Here is a 23,131-nt window from a genome sequence, read left to right as displayed (position 1 = left end):
CATTCTTTCTGTAAATCATAGACTCTTTGTGAAAGTCCTATCAGTAAATAGAGTAGAATTTTAAATGAAACAATGGAGGTACTACAAAACAAACAGGCATGGTGCTTCACATCTGTAATCTCAGCTAATTGGGAGGGAGGTCAGGAAGATCAGAAGTTCAACCTAGGAAAAGGCAATGATAGTGAGATCCTGTCACAAAGAAACGAAGAGTGGGCTGAGGATATAGTTCAAGGGCAGAGCATTTGCCTGGCATGTGCAAGTCCTCGGGTTAAAAACACATTACAAACCAGGATTATGTAATAACTGAAGCTGGAAGCCCGCTTTTAAGTTCTTTACACTTAACAAAGTTCCTTGTAGGTCTAATTTCCTTTTTTTCTTGCTAATTGCTTGCTAAGGACTGATCTCAGCTCTTAGGCACAATTTATCTCTAAGTAGTTCACAACATAGCTATAGTAGTTCATAACATCACATATAGCTTTTAGTTCTTCCTCTACAATCAGTTAAATAACATTTGCTTACAAGGGTTGGGAATGTGGCTTAGTGGTACAGTGCTTGCCTAGCATGCAGGGAGCCCTGGGTTCGAGTCCTCAGAACCACATAAACAGAAAAGCCAGAAGTGGCGCTGTGGCTCAAGAGGTAGAGAACTAACCTTTATCAAAAAGAAGCCAGGGACAGTGCTCAGGCCCCAAGTCCAAGCCCCAGGACGGGCAAAAAAAAAAAAAAAAAAGGAAAGAAAATTTGCTTAGGAGTTCAGCTGATTAAGTCAGACAAAACCTGGTTATTTATCCTTTGATCCTGGAACATAACAATCATGACAGAGATAGCTCGTATTCCCAAGATTCTAGCCACATTCAAGACAATAGAATGTATACCAAAGATGGGATTTAGGAATCACCTTAAAATGTTTTCCAAGACTTGAAACTTGTTAATTAGAGTTACTGAGGGTAGACAGAGAAAGGCAAGTCAATAGATAGGATCGAAGTCCAGGTATAAATTGTGTCCAAGATCTTTTAACAGTGAATAATTCCATTTTCTTCAGTGTCTCCATTATGTTGGTGAGTTGCAATGCTAGTTGGTATTGACTGCATATATTGATGAGTTTAGAAAATCTGTAAGCTGGTATTGAGTTATTTTTATTTGTATGACCCACCATATAAATAATATTTTAATAATCCTTTGAGAATATTCATAAAAATTTCCCCAATTTATTTCACTAAGAAAATTTTCTTAAGATAGTTTCAGTTGATATCCAGTTGAACTTCAGTGCATGGTTATGTTAGTTATTTGGTGCTAGGATATTTTTTGATTCATAAAGTTTCTCTTTGATTATTATAACCTTGATCAATCAGGAATAGTGACTGATCTATATGAACTAGAGTAGAGACAACTAAATAATTTTAATATCACCTCTATTCTAGAGCCATAGTTCTCAACACTCCATATTAAAATCACTTGGAGAAACTAAAACTGATGAATGTCTGGGTCATTGGATTTCAAGTCCAGAAATTGAAATCTAACTGGTCATATGAACTGAGGGAGATATATTTTCTTTCACACAGGAAAAATAATTATGCCTGTATGTACATAGGCATCTCATCCTATAGGGTAGGATTTATACAAACAGATATTTTACTTAAATTTTACTATGACTCTGTGAAGGAAAGATGATTTGGTTTACTGTTTGGAGGAAAATATTGAGGATTCAAGGAGTTAAGTGACTCATCCAAGGTCTCAGAATAGAGATACAATTTGAAAGTGCTTTGACCTGTTTGTAAAACCTGTACACTTATTCATTCTGCTGCATTGCTTGGTAAACTGTACTTTTATCAAAAGACCATACTATCAAAATTCCTACTCCTTCTCCCCCCACCCCTATCCCCAGGCTTGTGGTTATATGATGGTACATTAATATGGTCTTCTGCCAGATTGATGGCACTGTCACTTTCTGAAGTAGGAAATCCTGGTCTTGCTGAACTGAGAGCACAGAGCTCACTTGTGACACAAAAAACAAGCAAGACTCAAGCTTTCTCAGCATGCATTTCTAGTTGTCCAAAACTTGACTCCCTTTAACACTCCATAGAGCATACGGACATTTTCTAGGCAAATTCCACAAATACGCTTCAGAGAAAGCTAGCTATCCCTACCATATGCAAAAGGAAAACTTAAAAAATGTTGGTGATTTCAGCATGGTGTATATCAACGGAAATTTAGAATTTAACTGTTGGATGTCAAGATCCTATAATATAAAAGACATTCATGGATTTTTTTTTATATCTTTACATTGTAACTGCATCTGTATATCATTTTCAGCTACTCAAGGCTGCGATGTATTAGCTTAATACTTATATTACTTATATTTAGAAAATACTTTTTTCCAGACATACTTAGTCATTTAAGTTGAGAGTATCACATCTTTCACTGAACCAAAACTTTAACTAAGTTTAGGTGCTGGAGAGTTCTGTGTCCTCCTGACAGGTAAAAATAAAAGATTGGATTGATGATAGATTAGCCTAGTGAACAACCCAAAGGAGGCCTGGACTCCATTACTATTGTTTGCAACAATTTTCTAGGTTCCCTTTACCAAGTATATGCAACATAATCACCATTACTTTCTACCCTGCAGAAATGTGGTAACCAAGACAAATTGAAAGTTATCTTGGACTTAAAATAAAAATTTCTTTGATAAATTTCAAATAAGTATTAATGATCATCAAGACATACAATGAGATTAGTAAAAATAATTAAAAATCAGCTTTCACATAAAAGCTCAAATTTTAGGTGAAAATCCAAAGACTTCAAGTAGCAGGTGGGAGACAATTATAAACTCAATTTTAAGCAAGTACAAAGGTAAAAGATATCAAAACTTTAAATCTAACCCCAACATTTATTTAAAGGAGGATATTCTTTCAGCATAGGTAAGCATCAAGTTTCATGAGTCAATTGGCCATAGCAATATCAACCGTCAGGAAAGGAGGAAAGATAAGTGAAAATGCAAGGTAATGAAAGTGATCTTCAAAAATGCTCTCAAAGGAAGTTCCTTCATGAATGTTGATGGTTACTGCTATATTAATGCCCATGGACAAAAAGGAAGGAATCTAAAGAGGCTTCTGGGAGGGCAGGATATCAAAATGACAGATACATTGACATCTCAATGATTGTTGTATGTTGTTTACTGAAATCCAAATGTAACAAGGTATTCTATGTTGTACTGGCAACCCTATGTACAACTCATTTGGAACCAGGAGTTGAGCAAGTGCTACAAAATGATTGCAAGCCAGGCCCCACACAGTGGGGTTTACTTGTTCTAATCTTCCTAATTTCTCCTACTGCATCCTTCAGCCCTACCAGGCCAGAGCCATTTTTAGTGGCTGTATTGCTGACTCAGACCAGGCTTGTACTTCGTAGGGGCTCTGCAAATTGCAGGGCAGAGGAGCATACAAGAATGGACTTCATCACTCTCTAGAGAGGAGGATGGAGAGCTGGAAATACTCCACTCCAGGAAACTAGTCCCCACAGACCTTGGGTCATCCTTATGGTGCTACATTCCAAAGGCATGACATCAGCTGGGTGTGATTTCCATGTCCACTTGGGAAAGCCCCTTTGAAGGAATCTGACACTTCTAATATACACTAGCTGTTCCCTTATCTGAGTCACTTGCAAGGAAATTTTCCTACTCTCTGAAGCATATGAGATCATTTTATTTTATGTTGGTTTTTCCTTTCTGAATGAAAGGACTGATCATATCAAAACTTGGTGTTTATAGTGCGTCCCATTTTTGTTTCATCTTTCTTCGTGTTTAATCTCTAAGGAAAATGCTGTGGCCATTACTTCCAATTCAGGGAAGACAACCAGAAGCAGTGAAGGCTCCATAGGTTGATTTTTAATTTATGCTTTAATTTTTTTTAATGAAAAACTGTCTTTTAGTAGTTGCACAAAAGGGTTTCAATTCAACGTAACAATGCATCTTGTTCAATGCCACCCCTCCCATTGTTTTCTCCCACTTCTCCTGGCTCCAACCCTTCATAAGTTTATGTTGGAGTGGAAGGAGATTTGGAGCTGACTCTTAAATCTGAGTAAGTATGGCAAGCACGTTGATTTTACTTAGTCCAGGAATTACTGATCAGTCAAGATAACAACTCCTCTTAAACGTGCTCATGCACACCTAGTGTGGGAGAAGATGATAATTCTATGAATTAATTTTAAAATGTGAGGCAGCATTCAGGGAGACCCTAGTGCAGTTCCACAAAGCTCAGTGCCCACAAGAAGGAGGAGTAGAGTGAAGAACAAAGCCCATACTGAGCTGCTTTATTCTTCCCCGCTGCACACTTCTCCAAATATTTGCTGCAAATACCCTTAGGGAAGTTCAAAACCTAGACACATGACCTTGAAGAAACTTTATTTGACACTCCAACAAAGATTGATTGTTTCAGAACTCTGGGAAATTTCTGGAGATACCCTCTGTTGGAGGAATGTGTGTTTATTGATTCCAGTAACAATGTACTCAGATTTAAGTGCTTTCTACCTGCCTCCTGGTGTAGCAGGAAAAACACACCTCAGAAGTGAGCCAGATATGGACCTGCCCTTTTAAGCTGGTTTGTGATAGTTGCAGCCTTGATGGTGAGACCAGTTATGGACAGAGCAATTTAATCCTCAAAATGATTGATACAAAAAAATCTAGATTGATCAAGAATATAATTAGTAGCATAAGCTTTTGCGATTCTCATTTTCAAGTTTCTTGAGCTTTTAGGAGCATAGCCATGTGGCGGCATCAATGCTGAGAAATCTTTGCTACACTTTGTTTCACTGCTAAGCCTCATATTATTGTCTTACAGATAGTTGTGGACATGAATTTACGTATTTTAGGTGGTCACCCAGGGACTTCATCGCTATCAGATTGAAATACAGACAAGCCTCATTGTTCATATTTGGTATTGATAATATTTTGCTCATATGTGTATACACACACACGCACGCACACACACACACACACACACACACACACACACACACACACACACACACACACAGAAGTTTTCCTAAAAACAAAGAGCTAATCAACAAAGGAAACGGTGAAAATGGAAACAAGGTTCCAGGATTCTCCATTACTAGTTTGTTCTGCCTTTGTTCCCTTAATACTTCATTAAAAATAGGAACATTTACACCTAACAATAATAATGAAGCATTATCACTGGAAAAAAGTAGGAATCATCATTAGTAAGACCTAAAAGTAGGAGACACCCTGCTTCGGTGAAGTAAGTGGAATCCTAAGTGTTTTCCTTTGCAGACTCTAGAAAACTGTAGTTATTTAGAGAGCCACTAGGAAGGGTTCTCACGCTGCTGTCAGAGCTCTTTCCCTGGAAGGCATACTTATCATACTTATATATCATACTTATATATCATACTTATATATCATACTTATACATAATTATGAGAGTGAGGATGGGAGGGATAGACCAATATCCAGGAGAAAATGGGAAGAAATATCACATATATAGATCTATCTATCTATCTATCTATCTATCTATCTATCTATCTATCTATCTCTATCCATCTATCTACAAAGAGAGATTAATACAACCTGGAATACATTTGTGTTTATATTAATAGAGTTACAAAATATATTTTTTGATATTTTTAAGAAAGATCACATAAGGTAAAAGTTCAGGAAATCCACAAAGTCGTTCCACAGATCATTCCACAGGCCACTGAGGAGAAAACCTCAGATTGGGAATTTGTCAAGGTCTAAGGGTCTCAGAGGAAGGCCACAATTCATGCTTGAGGAGAATCATGAGGCTAGGTGCCATCTGAAGCGGGCTGTAGAAGACTAGAGGAATTTTACTTGGGATACTGGGAACAGGATATCTTCTTTTCACTTTGAGAAAAAACTAAACATTTAAATCAGAGAGAGAATGTGTTTGTGTGTGTGTGTGTTCACACAGACATATGCAGCTACACACATACTGTTTGCTTGGTTTGTTTATGATGATGTTTGGGTTTTTTATTTCCTTCTCAATTTTGTCCTTAATAATGCACTGCCATTTTTAGTGCAAAATCAATAACTAATAGAGTCTTTGAGAACATTTCAAACATATTAAGCAAGAACTTCCTTTAAAATGGCTGACTTAGAAATAAACAAAGCAAAACAAGTCAGTATGATATGGAAATAAAAAAATTTTAATTTCACCTTTTATCTGCTTTTTTCATCTGTTACCAGGTCACAGAATCAGGTTGCTTCTATGGTGATAAATTATTTTTTTTCTTTAAATTGTGGGCAAAAAATGAACTGTGGGATTTTTCTGTCATAAATCAGAATGCATTGATGTTCCTTTCAGGGCATATTTAAACACTTCATTCTGTTTTTCAAAACTCTTGCTGGGCATTTAGCCAAAAAATGTATTTCCTTTTATCTTTGAAGGGATGTATGTTTCAGTGGAAATTTAGTGTGGATTTTTCAGGTCCATGGGTACCTTTATTTTTCCCTCAGATATCACCTATTACTCATATTGGATGCTGGGTAATCTTGGCAAATGAAAAGTGTTTTTTGTTGTGAATGTTAGTGAGATAGATATTTGCCTCCACAGAGATGTTTCGGAAAGCTGTCCTTTGAGGGGCTTTATTAATCTATCCACTCTGAACATCTGAACTCATATATACAGCTAGCCACCTAGATGAATAATACATTGCCATGAGTCACAAGAGGAGAGGAAGAGAAGGAAGATAAGAAAGTATTGCTCCCAATCAAAATGGGTCCACATTTGTGTTTCAGTGTCAGCCCTGTTCTTGGCAAAGAGCAAGGAGGCAAGAACAGGAGGAGCAGAGATGTCTGACAGAGGCCAAATAACATACAACTTGTTATGGTCTTTCTCTGAGCCAGGCACTGTGCTACAGGCTTTTGTTAAACCTGGACTTAAATCTTCTCAAAACACCCACAGAATAGACATTGTGTCTCCTGCTTTGATGGAAGAATGGGAGTACGAAAACTATTACCAAGTAAATGGAACAGAAAATTCACACTGCAGAAATCGCAGGGACAGAGCAATCACTGCAGCAGGGGTTCCCTGGGATGAGCTCCTCATAAGGCTTGAATTATATATCTGCTCTGCACTAGCAGAAGACAAGGAAGGGTTATATCTTTCCAGAGAGACTGAAAAGAACTTTGGGGCTATAGTGATGGGCATTCAGGTTTACACAGGGGAAAAATGTAAGTAAGGCAAGGCCAGTAAGGCCAGTTCCAGAGATTGAGCCAGATGGGGTTTCTAGCAAAAGGTCTGAAGCATGGATGCAGTTGTTTCTATGTTGTAATTTGTGTGCACTTAGCGGAAAGGAGCAGGGACAGTAGTATTCTGAAATGGTAGGTGGAATCCTTTTTTTTTCTTCACATCTTCTCTGTATGTATACAATCTTACCTTGTCACACTGTATATATCAGAATTTTTGTCCTTGTAGCAAATACCGCAGAGAACAAATTTAAAAAATGAAGTAAGAAAGGATTGTTTGGCTCATGGTTTCAGAGGTTTCAGTCCATAGTTGGCTGGCTCTATTGCTGTGGGCTGCGGTGAGGCAGAACATTATGGTGTCTGGAAGGTGTGATGGAATGAAGGTGCTCATGTAATGGCAGTGGAGATAAAGAAACATACAGGAAAGGATGACCAACAGGACTATGCCCCTGGTAACCTATTTCCTCCCACCATGTCTTACCTTTGCCTCTACCACTTCCAGTAATGCCACTGATTTATTATGAAGAAGTCAGAGAACCCTCATGATCAAATAACTCCTGCCAAGCTCCATCATCAGACAACTAAGCCTTCAACATACGAGTCTTCAGGATTTATAAATTTTATCTTATCTCATCATATTGTAAAAGGTAAGTAACTGGACCAATCTGAATAATTCAAGGAAAAATTTCCCCATCTCAAATTCTTTAGTTGCATCCACAGATCACTCTAGTTTGTCAAATAACATATCATACGTAGATTCCAGGGATTAAAGCATGGCTATTTATGAGTGTCTTTCAGCTTGGCACAGAGAAAAAATGAAGTTTTAGAGATTGTGTGACCAGAAGATTAATGCTAACGAAAATATTAGGGCCAGGCAAAGGACTGGATTAGACATAAATCTTTGTTATAAATACTATAAAGTGTGTGTGTGTGGGGGGACGGGGGGGAGGATAGTTAAGTAGGCAGGTTATAAAGGCAGTTACAAGAATATGGCTGGAACTCCGACAGAGTCCGAGATGTGGCATATAAATGAGGAGTTACGGTGATACTTTAGGAGTCATTATTATCAACATGGTCTAAAGCCCTTGGCTGGCTGGCTCTTACCTCTCTTGAGGTACGTTTTCTATCCTGACTGTTTGCATGTCCTCAATTGGAGGACGAGAGCTCCTGTCTATGGCTCCACTATGTAATTCCTGCCAACCTGTTCTTTGCTTGATTTTGGTTTTCAAGTACGGTTTTGAAGACTATCTTACAATTCCTCTTTTTTTTTCTATATTCCATCTAGATCCTCCTTTTCTCTTTCCTCATCTACTGTTCTCTCTTCCTTGTTGGATCTAACCCTCTACTATATTTCCTATTCCACAGTGTCATGCCTACTTAACTATGTTCCTTAATTTTTCAGGACTGTGAAAATGTTTCTATCACTCATACCACAGAGTTCCTCTTGTCCCTATGATTCTGCATCAGAACCACTTCTTTGTTTCAAATAATGGAAGTGCTATTGCCACACAAACGCTGTTTGCTGAGGTATAATCATTGATCACAGCCTTACCATTCTTCCTTTCCAAAAGCTGCTTCTGTTGTCTTTCTAGTATTTGCCTTCATCTTCCCCCAAGATTTTGGGAGGAAGACTTTCAGGAGGGAAATTCTACTTGTCTTCTATTGTGTTCATTTAGCTCAACTACATGTTTATAGTTCCTTGATAGTCTCCTTTCAACTTCTCTTCTCATTATTTCTTTTTAAAACATTTTAAATCTATTACCTCTCTATTCTTTGTTCATGCTAAGGTGAATTCCAGTCTTTCAAGTGTTTCATCTTCTACTTTTAACATCTCTGGAACTATGCCTGGATCTCTATGTATACAAAACATGAATTATGTGTGTTCAGTAGTCCAGGCTCTGCTCAGTACAATAAAGACACCAGATGAATCAGACAGTTTTTATACAACATAAGTTCACTTTCACTGGGACAAGATAAATACTTAGCCATCTTACACAGGGAGCTCGCTTATTGCAAGAATGAAAGGCTAAATTGTAAGCAACTTTACTTTGGACAAGGAAAGGATAGTAAAAACTTAAATGCAAATACAGCTTTTAGTTAGGAATGAGTTAATGGAAAGGAAAAACAGACATTCTAAACTAAGGTATTTCATGGAGAGAGATTGAAAGAGTAGGGATGGGTAAGACAAGGGTGTTTTAATTCTAATGAAGCTCCTAGAAAGAAAGAAGGAACTATATTATAGGAGTAGGAGGATAGATCAGCATTAAATTTAGAAAGCATTATAGTTAGGACTGAGAGATTTTAATAGATAGTTATCATGTCTAAGTTGTTTATTAGTGGTGAAGTAATTAATGGACTATAGTTAACCCTAAGGAAATAAGGAATTCTAAAGCCCCAAGAACCTCTTGCCAGATGTATGTTTGGAACAGTAATATAGCAAAGGTTGTTACAGGGCTTAGAAGGATCAGAGAATAGAAGCAAAGAGATAACTTTGTTTTGTATTAAATAGTAACCTAGGTAAGAATAGTGAAGACCTGAACTACAAAGGTATCTTTGAAGGGATAGAGGTACTGAAGAGGTTTAATTCTTACAATTTGACAAATATTTAAATTGGATTCAGGCACTGGTAAGGAGAGGCTGCTGTTATTATAAGACTATTGATTTTTGGTTTGGTCATCTAATTAAGGAGTGGTGTCAATGAAAATGAGAAGATTGAAGGTCTGTGCTGGTTGTAAATTGAATTTGAATTTGAAGTTATTGAGTTTATAGTGACAATTAATATTTGGGCTACAGTCAAGAGGCTGAAATGTAGTACTGGATAGAGTTTAGGAGATTATCAAGACTAGAGTTATAGATTTGGGGGGACATTATTAGATGTTTGTTTAAACATTTGTGGAGGGTACAATATTACAAGAAAAAATGGAGCCTATGACAGACTTCAGGAAACATCTATAATTATTAACTTGGAAAAGAAGTCAATTAAAGTTCAGAGAAACACAGACAGGAAAATAAGATTGGTGCACAGACAGTTTATCACTAAGAGGGGAATTTTGATGTGGAGAAGATAAAAGGGGAGAGACTGAGATTAAGAAGAAAATCAGGATGAGAGCATTGGTCATTCTTCTAGAATTCCCCTTTGAAGCCTTTGAAAAAATAGGTAGTAGGTTTGGGTATGCAGTGTTTAAGGGATCTCTATGTGCCAGTAGCTCAAGAAATAAAATAAGACTCTTTGAAAGACTGGGATAAAGAATGGACTTGTGAGAGAAATGTGGATTTTATTAATTTTAAAATAAGTATAGTAATGGCGGGTGGCATATGCTTATAATCTCAGCATTCTGGGAGACGGAGGCAAGAGGAATGAGAATTCCACACATTACAAAGAGAAAACAAAGTAAAAACAAAAAAATACTTGTTGCTTAGAACATATAAGAGATTTTTATAAGTGTTTGCATTTAACTCATTTGACTCGTCATGTAAAATATTTTTGTTACCTCCAACTTACCATCTGTGAATGAGAGAAGTAAAGTAACTCACCCAAGATATCCCTAACCAATGGCTAATTGATAGAAATGAGGCTCAATTGTAAGTATGATTGAGTCCAAAGAATATGTTGATACCTATTTTATTCTTAAATCCCTACTAAATTTAGAACAAGGGATTGTCTTTAGTAGAGATAGTAATGATTTATAGAGCAAATGAATAATGCTTTTAGGTACTGACTATCTGTAGGCATGGAATTACTTATAGATAAAGAGGTACAAAGCTAGATCGATAGATGTTGATTCTACTTTGATGTACAGAGGAAACCTGAAATCAGATTTTATTAGTGTAACAGTACCTTGGTAATACATAATTGGCCTCCTGTCAGTGCTACTGATTGCTCTCAGGAGAAGATACTGGTTATTTTTATTATTTATTCGTTAATAAAGACACAGTGGCTGGACAACACCAATAATTAAGTTGTATTCCTCATATGACATATAGGGTGGTAAGAATATAGATCATGGTAATCACAGACAAGCCCCACTAGTAGCTTTAGGGATTGCCATTGACTTAATAATGCCAGTTGCTATTCTTCAGGATACACATCTTGTCAAAGGCAAGGTCTGTTTCACAGATTTATTGCCAATCAATGGCTGATCAGGCATGAGCCAGTTCCAGTGATATGCAGAACTCCTACGATGGCTATCTTTTCTCACTACACCCCACTGGGTTCTCTGTAGTGTGTGGCTCATCTGAGGCCCTCCCTTCCTTCCTCACACCCTCCCTACCTTCTTCCCAAATGATTATCACTGCTGATTGAAATCCTGAAATCCTCTGACTCCCTTTGTCTTCCGGGCTTTTCCCACAGATCCCTGGCACATGTTTTGCCCTCTTGGACTTCACAGGAGATCTGAACCAACATGTGGTTCACTACACACTGAGGCTCTTGAAGCTTTCTTGCTCAAAATGCAGCGCAACTCTGACTTCAGCTGAGACTTCTGCAGTTTAGGATGGTGTCAGGTAATTTCTGTTTTCTGCAAGTTTGAAAAGCATTGCCATAAAATAAGTTAACCTAAAAAATTAAATATGAAATGTTATCTTTATAGATCAGTACTAGAGGAGACCTCAATAATCTGCTTAATTGATACTTTGCCATTGCGCATTTAAATAATGTTGGAAAAGCCACAGTGCATTTTCTTGGTCTTCGAAAGTGAATCTGCTACTCTCAAACTCCAGCTCTCTATGATTAGGAGTCCATCTTCCACCATTTGATCATTCGAAACTTTAAATGCACCTTCATCAGTTTATGACCTCACCCAATATCAGACTGTCCTCTAGAAGAATTCCTTTGAGAGGTTTGTATCTCCCTTACATTCAGACTAGATTCTGGTAGGAACTACTAATTGCCGATGGCAAGATCTAGCTTCACTGACAAACAGAAAGAAAATCCAAGTGTATTTATTTACTAACATCACCAGCAGCTAAAAATACCATATACACACAAAAGAAGTCCCACTATATTTTATGATTTTCTTGGCTGCTCATTTGTAAGTAGAAGCACTGTGTGGGGTTTCCAGGAAGCATTGTCAATAGTGAGGGACACACCTTCCTGTCTTCTTCCTGCTATCTGGAATGCAGATATGATAGCTAAAGTTCCAGCAGCCATCTTGGGTGGTTTGGTAATATGTCAAGAATGAGAAAAACAAGAGGAATTTAAATTCTTTCTGACCTTGGAACTGCTAAAGTAGTTTAAATACCTCCTCAGAAGTTTTATTCCTGTACCATCATTGCTTTGGGGGTTTTCTATAGTATGCAGTTAATACTGAGATATCATACAATTAGTAGTGAGCATATACAATGACTACATTGACATTTTGCATTAGGAAAATGCAGATGGAAATTTTGGTGGGAGAAGATAGGAAAAAATCAGGGAGGGAGCAGGCTATGGAATTTAGCAGTTTTTTTTCTATCAGATTCTTTGTGCTTTAAGAAAAACAAACATTCTATAATTAATACATTTCCCTGCAAAAGATCTGGCAGTATAAATAGGAACATTCTTTTATTTAAGGTTTGCTTTCTTTTTATGTGTGTTCTACTGGAAAGTAACAGTAGAAGAAACATAAATGGCTGATTTATATTTAGTTGTTCATTTATTTGTACATTAATGTCAGCACTAAAACTTTTAGAAATTCCCTCCGTTTTAATTAGGAACTACATCAAGTTGCAAATTAAGATGAAGAGGGAGGAGGAGGAGGAGGAGGAGAGGGGGAGGGGGAGGGGGAGGGGGAGGGGAGGGGGAGGGGAGGGGGAGGGGGAGGGGAGGGGGAGGGGAGGGGGAGGGGGAGGAGGAGGAGGAGGGCTTCTGTATTTTGGAGCCAATAACCTAGGAGAAGAGGCAGATACATGGGCAAATTATTGATACCTTGTATAAAGCACAATGGCACAGTATTCAAACACAAGACTTGAAAGGGTACCTGGAGACGATCATACATGCAGAGGAGAGTCTGAGAAGAGAGTAATTGAAGGTGAAGTCCTGTGTACACTGAACTCTAATCCTTATGTAGCTAATGAAGCTGAAGGCTGGAAGGCAAGACTAAGCACTTCATACATCATTCTACAGAAGATGGACTTCAAAGCATAGGGGATGAGGCTTCTCTGCTTTAAATTGAGCTAATGACACTACCTTTCTTTTTTTCTCAAAATCTCTCTTGCAGTGTGGTGAGTATGTGTTTAAGGAGGAAAGCCTTGGAAACAAGCTGAGTTTAAGAGATGATTTCAGTACTCTAGATAAACTATAACAAATGAAAGAGTCAGACATGGGTAATTGATAACCTGTGGAGGAACAGAAAGAATTCAGACAGAGTCCATGTTTTTTGTTTGTTGGTTTGGTGTTTTGTTTTGCCTGTCCTGGAGCTTGAATTCAGGGCCTAGGTGCTGCCCCTGAGCCTCTTTGTGTTCAAGGCTAGCGCTCTACCCCTTGAGCCACAGTGCCACTTTCAGCTTTTTCTGAGGAGCTTATTGTAGATGAGTCTCATGGAGTTTCCTAGCTGGGCTGGCTTGGAATCATGATCTTTATATTTCAGGTTCCCGAGTAGCTAGGATTACAGGTATGAGCCACAAGTGCCTAGCTTAGGTTCCATAATTTCTTATGGAATTGTTTATAGATGAGGACACCATCAGTTGTTAGAATCTTTAAATCTTTCTATGCCCAGAAATTTCACTGGGTACAAATTCTGCAGTCAGATTTCCTAGATTAAACGTTTGAGTGTACTGCTTTTGATTAGGGGCAAGGTTGTTAACCTATTTTTATTTTTACTTACAAAAATGTTTGCTGTGAAATACAATGTGTATGCAGATGAACCGAGTTAACATATATAAAAATATTGTACTACTATCCAATTCAAATTGCTCTATAAATTGGTAATGATTATTCTTATTCCAGTAACAATCTAATGCATTCCAGAGCTAGTTGGTTATTCAGAAATACATATAGATGGAACACATTTAAGTGGAATCCTTAGAGAAACAATATTTAATGAGTGCCTGATAATTTGAAAAAGAGAAGACGAGAGAAGGGGAAAATTAGAAAGAATCAGCTGTGCAAAGTATCCTTCAGGAAAATCAACCATGTCTAATACAGCTGAGAGACCAATGAGATAACAGCATAAAATGCCTACTGTATTGTGCAAGGAAGAAACCATTAAACTTTATGTGACTCTAGTGGGTGGATATCTGAAGAAAAGGTGGGAGAGACTGGAGAATAGAATTAAGACAAAGAGCTGGGTGCTAGTGGCTCACATTTATAATCCAAGCTACTCTTTCCATTTAAGATACATTAACTAAGAATTTATTGGGGATTAAAAATACCAGTTGTTGCAAGATTAATTGTTGATTGTTAGGGACATTTCTAGTCCAGGTAGGTACCAAGATCGGCACATAACGGCAGAGCAAGAAGACTGTAGCTAAGTCTGACAGGCAGTAAGTACTCCTAGAATTTGGTGCAATAGCAGACCTGTGTGGACTTACTTCCTTGAGGAGGACTTTTGAAGAATCACTAAATTTCAGATAAACAGAAATGAAGATGAGCTTGGGACAGATAGCAAAAATTGACAAAAGAGAAAATGTGGCATCTTCTGGGTAAGATGTTCTTAAAATAACCTGACAGTCTTCGTGAAGGCATGAAGCCGGGTACTTTGCAAGACAACTAAAAGTTTTCTTTAGACGTTTCCAGAGGAGGTGAACAGCTGGGAGGAAAAGGCGTTGGAGGCAATGAGAAAAGGACACTTAGAAATGACGTTATCCAAATGAGTGCTTTGATTCCCTCAACACTGAGTCACTATAAAGGAAGGGACCAGTCCCTGGAGACAGACTGACGACACAGGATACGGTTGCTCTGGGTTTGGGGTGGTTTTCAGCCTGTTGTGGCAGGAAGTCTAAGAAAGGATGCTAGTGTAAAACCTTCTATTCATGATTCTTGTCTCACCTAGCCATCCTGGCTGAGGAAATTCCGGAGTGGTATTGGGTTCTGAACCATAGAGTCATCGCTCTTTATCTACACCATTGACCTGTGTATACTTGCACATCCTCTTCTCTGACCATGGTCACCAACCTAGCAATGGATGCCAGGGGATAAGATAGTAGTGCATGAGAATGCTCCTTAAACTAGTCACCGATTTTGCCTTTGGAGTTTTTGTTTTTTGTTTTGTTTTGTTTTGTTTTTTGTTTTTTTGCCAGTCCTGGGCCTTGGACTCAGGGCCTCAGCGCTGTCCCTGGCTTCTTTTTGCTCAAGGCTAGCACTCTGCCACTTGAGCCACAGCGCCCCTTCTATATATATGTGGTGCTGGGGAATTGAACCCAGGGCTTCATGTAAATGAGGCAAGCACTCTTGCCACTAGGCCATATTCCCAGCCCGCCTGTGGAGTTTTGGTCTTTCGTTGTTTTTCTATCAAAAGAATATAGATGATTATGTCCACTTGAAAAATCAGGGGTATAAATACTGAGCAACAGAACACCCATCAGAGCAACAGCACTCTGCCTATGTAGACTGTAAGGCTGATCATAAAGCTGACATGATCTCTCAGGATGTAGGAATCAAACTTCCAAACCAGCAAGGTGCATCAGGATAGAGAAAAATGCTATTGGTAGATGGTTGGCTTTCTCCTCACCTCTCTCAACCCCACCCATTGTTCTTTATTTTCATACATTTACTGACACTGATTTGAAATGCAAACTGCCTGAATTATAATTCTAGTCATCAGTACAATGTAAATCAGCAGAGCATATGCCTCCTTGTGAACATGTGGAGAACAACATTACTGTGAAATGAGATGTAATTTTCCCATCTAAGATGGATCATTTATTTTGATAGCTGCAGACACACAAAAGGGAACGGAATGGGTATGGCCCTTGTTTGCAGGTGTGCCTTCGGGTGTGCAGATTTGGCAGGGTCTGCATGGTGGAAAACCTGTAGACTTCCTCTCCAAATAGAGGCTGGGAAACCATCCAACACGTCCCACTTTCCTGAAAGGAAGCAAGATGTGGGGACAGGAAGGCTGTGTCAATAAAGTGTTATAGCAAAGGCTTTTGTGATTGTTTTTGCATCATAAATAATCTTTAGCGCAGCTCATGAGATTTCGGTTCTGAACAATTGTAATTTGCTGATGTTCTTCAACAAAAGTGCAAAGGAACCAAGTCTGTGGCCCTTTTCTCGTGAAATTCTCTGTAAAACAACACACAAAGGAAATTGCAATGTGGGAACCACCCTTGTCAAACCACGATCACTAATTAGGACTGGAAGATCGTGTTTCCGTGTCATAATTTGCTCAGAAATAGGACCACGTGCTTTCTCAGGAGTGGTTTCCTGCCTCAGTGAGTAGCCTCAGCTTCTGACATGATACTGGGTTTAATATCAGAAACAGTTCATTCCAGGATGCTGGGACTGCATCTTCTAATTTCACCCCAGTGATTCCAAGAGATTCTAAAGAAGTTTGTCATCATGTTCTCCTTGCTGTTTCCCACAAGGCAATGTGTCTCATTTCTGACATTCTTCATTCTTTTGATGGTGACTTCATGAACTTAAACAAAATTCGTCCAACACTAGCAGCTCCTCCCCTTCTCTTCTGGCTATAATGATCTCTCCTGCTATCATTCCCCTCTAGCAGCCTCGGCTTTGGGATGACAGCAAAGTGGAGAAGAGAGACCCCCTTCTACCTCCCATGCTCCAGGGATTCAATTCTGTGCCAGATCTAAAGAGAAAAATAGTTCAGAGTTGAAGACGGCTCCCTGGCTCAGAACATGGGCTTGTAATTACAGTGCCCAGGTCTTCTTGACAAAACTCTTGACATGAAGTGTCTAGGTCTCTGTGGCAGGTGGAGTTTCCATTTTAAAGATCATGAATTTATGTGTTATGTAAGAAGAGAAGCTTTGTATCCTAGTAGAAATACAGAGAGATGTGTGGATGGGCTAGCCATTGTGTTAGGAGAAAGTTTCATTTTGAGATGAAGATCTACCAATGTTGTTGAGGCTGGCTTCAAACTCCTGGGCTCAAGGGACCTTCCATGTCCCCTTCCACTCTCTGGAACTACAAATGTGCACTGTCATGCAGCCACTGGGAAAGTAGTTTTAGACAGGGTGCCCTCCTTGAGTGAGGTTATTACCGTGTATACCATCCACATAGCTGGCTTTCTCCCAGTCCCTCATCTACTCATCTTGTACCCAACTGGGTACTAGGTGCAATTCTACGTAAAAGGAATACAGGATTAAACAGAATTGGAATTGCCAGAACAGCTTGCATTCTCAATAACATATTTTCACAGAAGACATACATCTTCATTTTCCAGATATAACACTGGTTAACTTCTGTTTTCTTGTACTTTAATAATTTTTAAATTGTAGGCTAGCTATTAAAACTAGGGCATCATTCATGCTAGGCCAGGGAATCTGTCATAGCTGTATCTCCATCACACATAATTATTAGTACTTCACTTCATCTATCTACTCAAAATTTTGTGTCCAGTCACTAGATCAGTATTATATATAATCATCCCACTTTATGCCTAGAATTTTGTGATGCATTGGACACAGAAATATCATGTTTTAGAAAATTTACCATTTGATACATATATATATTTTTTTTGTCGGTCATGGGACTTGAACTCTTGGCCTGGGTTCTGTCCCTGAGCTCTTCAGCTCAAGGCTAATGCTCTACCACTTGAGCCACAGCACCACTTCTGACACATATATTTTCAAATGGTTGAAATGTACAGAAACAAAATCATTGTCCCCAACAATTGCTCCAGCAGAAATAAGCACAAGTTGCTAAGAGAACTTGCCTGGGTTTGAAAAAGTTTGCTAAAAAATCAAAGGGAGAGAAATGGCGAGAAAAATATTAATTATTACTTTAAAAAACTAGCATAGACAAATAAGGCAATTTGTGCCTCAAGTTGGTCATGAAAGAAAATAACCAGAGTGGTATACTATATGCAGATCTAAGAATTTGAGTATTACCATAAAAGTCACTGTTTGCTGAAAGCAAAACATATAATTAATATTAAATATATTTAATATATCCCTTTAAATATATTTTTCTTCCTTTTCACAGTATTCACCCTTTCTCTAATACAAAACATTCATGCACATATGTAATTTCCATGCATATAATGTTAGTCAGTTTTCTCTTACTGCAACAAATCTCTGAGAAAAATCAGTTTATAAGGGGAAATTTTTTTTTTTTTGGCCAGTCCTGGGGCTTGGACTCAGGGCCTGAGCACTGTCCCTGGCTTCTTCTTGCTCAAGGCTAGCACTCTGCCACTTGAGCCACAGCGCCACTTCTGGCCATTTTCTGTATATGTGGTGCTGGGGAATCGAACCCAGGGCCTCATGTGTAGGAGGCAAGCACTCTTGCCACTAGGCCATATCCCCAGCCCTATAAGGGGAAATTATTATGGCTGATAGTTTCAGAGGTGTCACTTCATGCTCACTTAATCCTGTTTCTTTTGGGTTTTTGGAGAGGAAGTAAAGCAAGCTGCAGAAGAAGAGGATGGACTAGAAACTCAAAATACCACTTTGACTCCAAATCCCAAAGTGACCTAGACCTCCTAAAAGTTTGATCCCTCCCACTAGTGCCATCAACTGGAACCAAGCCTTTTATATCCATGTTCTTTAAGGACACTTGCCAAACTATAGCAGGGATGGACAGATGGATAGGTATGTAGGTAGGGAGGGAGGAATGGAGAGGTAGATAGATAGATAGATAATAGGCAAATAATAGACAGACATAGCTAGATAGAATATTCTGTATGTGAATTCCATTTTTCAGGTATTAGAGGCTTTATATAAGAGGAACTCTGTTAGTACAAAGTTGTAAGTACATTCTAAACTTTTGTTTTTTAAATTTAATTTTATTGTCAAGGTGATGCACAGAGGGGTTACAGTTACATATTTATGGTAGTAAGTACATTTCTTGTCAAACTTGTTACCTCCTCCCTCATTTTTCTCCCAACTTCCCTCTTTGCCAACTTCCCCGCCCCGCTGTTAATTTCTGACATATTGTCTTATATGTATCATTTTTGCATTGGTTCACCTTTTATCCTTTGTCTCACCATTTCAATTTTCCCCCTACCTTCTCTAATTCAGATAAACATATATATAATACCCAGGGTACAAAAATCAAATTCAGTGACAATAGGTGCCAAACCATAGGGAAGAAAAATGCAAGAAAAAGGAAATAATTTCAAATAATACATTAAAAATAACAACTATAATGAAAAACAACTTGGTTCCATAACTTGGAGTTCATTTTGCTAGTATCATATAGTACCATTGTGTGTGTGTGTGTGTGTGTGTGTGTGTGTGCATGCGTGTGCGCACGCACGCGCGCGCGATTTGAAAAAGTGCTTAACATCTCTGGCCATAAAAGAAATGGAAATCAAAACAACATTGAGATTACACCTCACTCCAGTAAGAAATGGCCACTATTAAGAAAACTAATAACACAGGTTGGTGAGGATGTGGCCAAAACGGAACACTATTACACTGGTGGTGGGAATGCAAACTTGTTCAACCATTCTGAAAAGCAGTGTGGAGGTTTTCAAAAGACTAAACATAGAGCTCCCCTATGACCCAGCATTTACTTAAAGGTTCACAAGCAAGACCACACTAAAACTACCAGCACAGCCATGTTCATTGAAGCATTACTTACCATAGCTAAAATATAGTACCAACCCAGATACCCCTTAGTAGATCCATTGATCAAGAATATGGGGTGTATATACACAAGAGAATTCTATGTTTCTATCAGAAAAAATGATGATGGATGTGATCTTATTTTTTTTTTCACTTTGGACAAAGGAATGTGAGAAAATTTATATGCAGCTTTTCCAGGTGTGTGCTTTAAGATCTGTCCTATAATCAGTCATGAGCTTCTGTTTGGATATCAATTTGGAGTTGCTTGACTGAAGCCAAGAAGTAATTTGACTATTGGGATGCAGGTGATGTTTGCTCCTATAGCTATTCTTAACTTATTTTACATAACACACTTTGTCTTTTCCACCTTTTCCTATGGAGTTCAGCAAAAGCCTGGAAAGATGAAGGTAGATATTTGGAAGAGAATTATTCTTGTTACCCATGTATCCTTTTGTGATTTGGAACTGGACTATGGAAGTGGAGAAGAACTAGGCATTGTTTTGTTTCATTGTGTGTTGTTAATAGTTTATTTCAGTTGTTGGCTTTTTGGAGCAATAAGAACTTGTGTCTTTACCAATGGGTTTGGGCAACTTGTCAGATTGTCTGATCAGGGAAATAAAATATATGTGAGAATATTGCCTTACAGTCTTACTCAATTTCTAATTTTTTATTATCTTATAGGGACATTTCATTTTATTTTATTCAATTTTTAAGTGCAGGATTATTTTCAAAACATGATGGTGCGTATTGAGAGCAGGACTTGGGCATGTGAGGCAAGCAATCTGCCACCAAGCCGGGAGGGTGTGCATGTGTGGCTTTTAGTGGTATAACATGCATATTCCTGTCAATAATGCACTTTGTCTGGTAAATTTTGAAAATATATAATAATGGAATTAGAATAGTAGAGTTGGAAGGAAACCGGGTTCTCATGCCCAGTGTCTTTATGAACAGAATTAACCATTAAGTCTTACAATAAATCAATGTTCACTTTCTGGCCTCTCTTACATACAGTATAGTTTGAGGATTCCCAGTCTTCTCTGACTTTACTCAAGGTGCAACTCAGGATCACCCCAAACCCCCACTAATTTCTTACTTTCAAGAAATAAAGGGCTGGGGATATGGCCTAGTGGCAAGAGTGCTTGCCTCCTATACATGAGGCCCTGGGTTCGATTCCCCAGCACCACATATACAGAAAATGGCCAGAAGTGGCGCTGGGGCTCAAGTGGCAGAGTGCTAGCCTTGAGCAAAAAGAAGCCAGGGACAGTGCTCAGGCCCTGAGTCCAAGCCCCCCCCCCCCAAAAAAAAAAAAAGAAATAAAATAACAGAAAACACAAATAAAGAGCTCTACTTGAAAAATATTCATCATTTTCCATTTAGTTACACATTCATCTATCAAAGATTTTTCTATAAGACCTGATAATTTGTGAAGTTGAGACACATGAGTTCACGGCCGGTCTGGACCAGTTTGAGACCAAGCTATGTTATACAATGAGAATCTAATTCTAAAACAAAACAAGAAAATAGCAACAAATTAAAAAACAAAAGAGCCAGAAATCAAAATATATCTGTTTAGATCCAGAGAACAATATTTTCTCTCTCTGAGCTTGAAATCTGGAAGTAAAGAGAAAAACAATTCTAGCATCGAATTCTAGTAGGGGCTATTATGGAAGTCCGAACATTTTGTGTAGGTTGTGGCTAGTTTTTATCTAGTAGCCTTTAGCATCCATCTTGATTCCCAGGAAGAGACTTTCTTGGAAGAAATCAATGATAACAGCATAGTGGGCATATGTCACTATAAATTCAGATCAAAGAGTTCAACATAAACATGATGAATACAGAGTAGTATGAAGAACTCATTGCCATATGAATATTAGGTTTGCACAGACTAAACTTCCAGAACTAGCCTAAGCGATCCAGGAAATTATTTAGGGGAAGGTCTTAACAACGTGAAACTGTCATGATAAACACACCATTTTGTTCATAATCATTTTATAGTTGACACCATTTTCTCATTTAAACAGTATGGTCTCAGCTTTTCGAGATCCCTTTGAAGCTTTCTTAGCTATGATTTCATGTTTGGTGAGTCACAGGGAGCAAGCAGAATCAGGATGCACTGAACAATAGGACTGGGAATAAACCCTTCTCACAGGTTGAAGGCCTGGATAAGGTCACAGGGCCGAGCCTCCCTCTCTCTCCTCTACTCACCAGGCAGAGCACACTGCAGCTCCAGCTCTAGTCTTAGCTTCCAGAATAGCAGAGCTGGAAGTCATCAGACATGATAGATACCCTTTGAACCTGCATCTGATGAAAGAAATGAGATATCGCTTGGTAGATGTGCAACATGTATTTATTTTTGACAGTGACACTGAGAACAAGATGGAATCTTGGTGTTATCACAGATACATATGTGTGTGACTTTTAGCAGAACAACAACTACATCCTTGTGAATTAATATTCTTTGTCCTTTAGAAAATGCGTAATAATGGAGCTAGAATAGTCAAGTTGGAAGGAAACGGGACTCTCCTGAATCCTCATCTTTATGAGACTGGGGCCTAGGGTGATTTTGCCAAGTCTTTAAATTCTGAAAGGAATTTAATCTAACAAACATGATTTGAGTAAACTCTGTTTCCAATAAGATGTTGGATTTTTATAACCACATAACATTTGACTTTGCTTCTTTAAGTGTCATTGATAAGGATTCAGATTGCATCCTATGAAAGTGAGATATTTATCTCTGATGAATGGTTCATGGTATACTGTTTATTTTCAAAATTTTTGAGTGAGTGATATTTAGCCATTCATTTTTTTACTAGTATTTTTATTAGATAAGCTTTAGAGATTTTTTTTGAAGCTCATTATTAAATGAAGATTACAAAAACATAACTATGATGTAATAATGAAATATTACTTTAAATTTTCTTTTATTATTTTTCTGTAGTGTGGTCTCCAATGGATTATTCAGATAGAAACTTCTGTCTACATTGATTTTTATATACATATCATGCCCTTGAGATTATTAGTTTTTTTGCCTATTAGTTTTTGCATTTACAGAAATCATGCCAATGATCAGAGAAAGCTACATATGGGTTTCCTGTCCATAATGAGTATTTAAATTATTTGATGCTGAATGTGGAGTGGATAAACTTGGTCTTCAATCCTTCTGTGGAATAAAGCAATCATATTGTAATGTCAACATAAAACCTCTGAGCTACTCTCCAAAATAAAGGATGCACACTTATTATGAAGCCA

Source organism: Perognathus longimembris, chromosome 19 (assembly GCF_023159225.1).
Source record: "Perognathus longimembris pacificus isolate PPM17 chromosome 19, ASM2315922v1, whole genome shotgun sequence".
NCBI classification, from domain to species: domain Eukaryota; kingdom Metazoa; phylum Chordata; class Mammalia; order Rodentia; family Heteromyidae; genus Perognathus; species Perognathus longimembris.
This window is presented reverse-complemented; position numbering follows the sequence as displayed.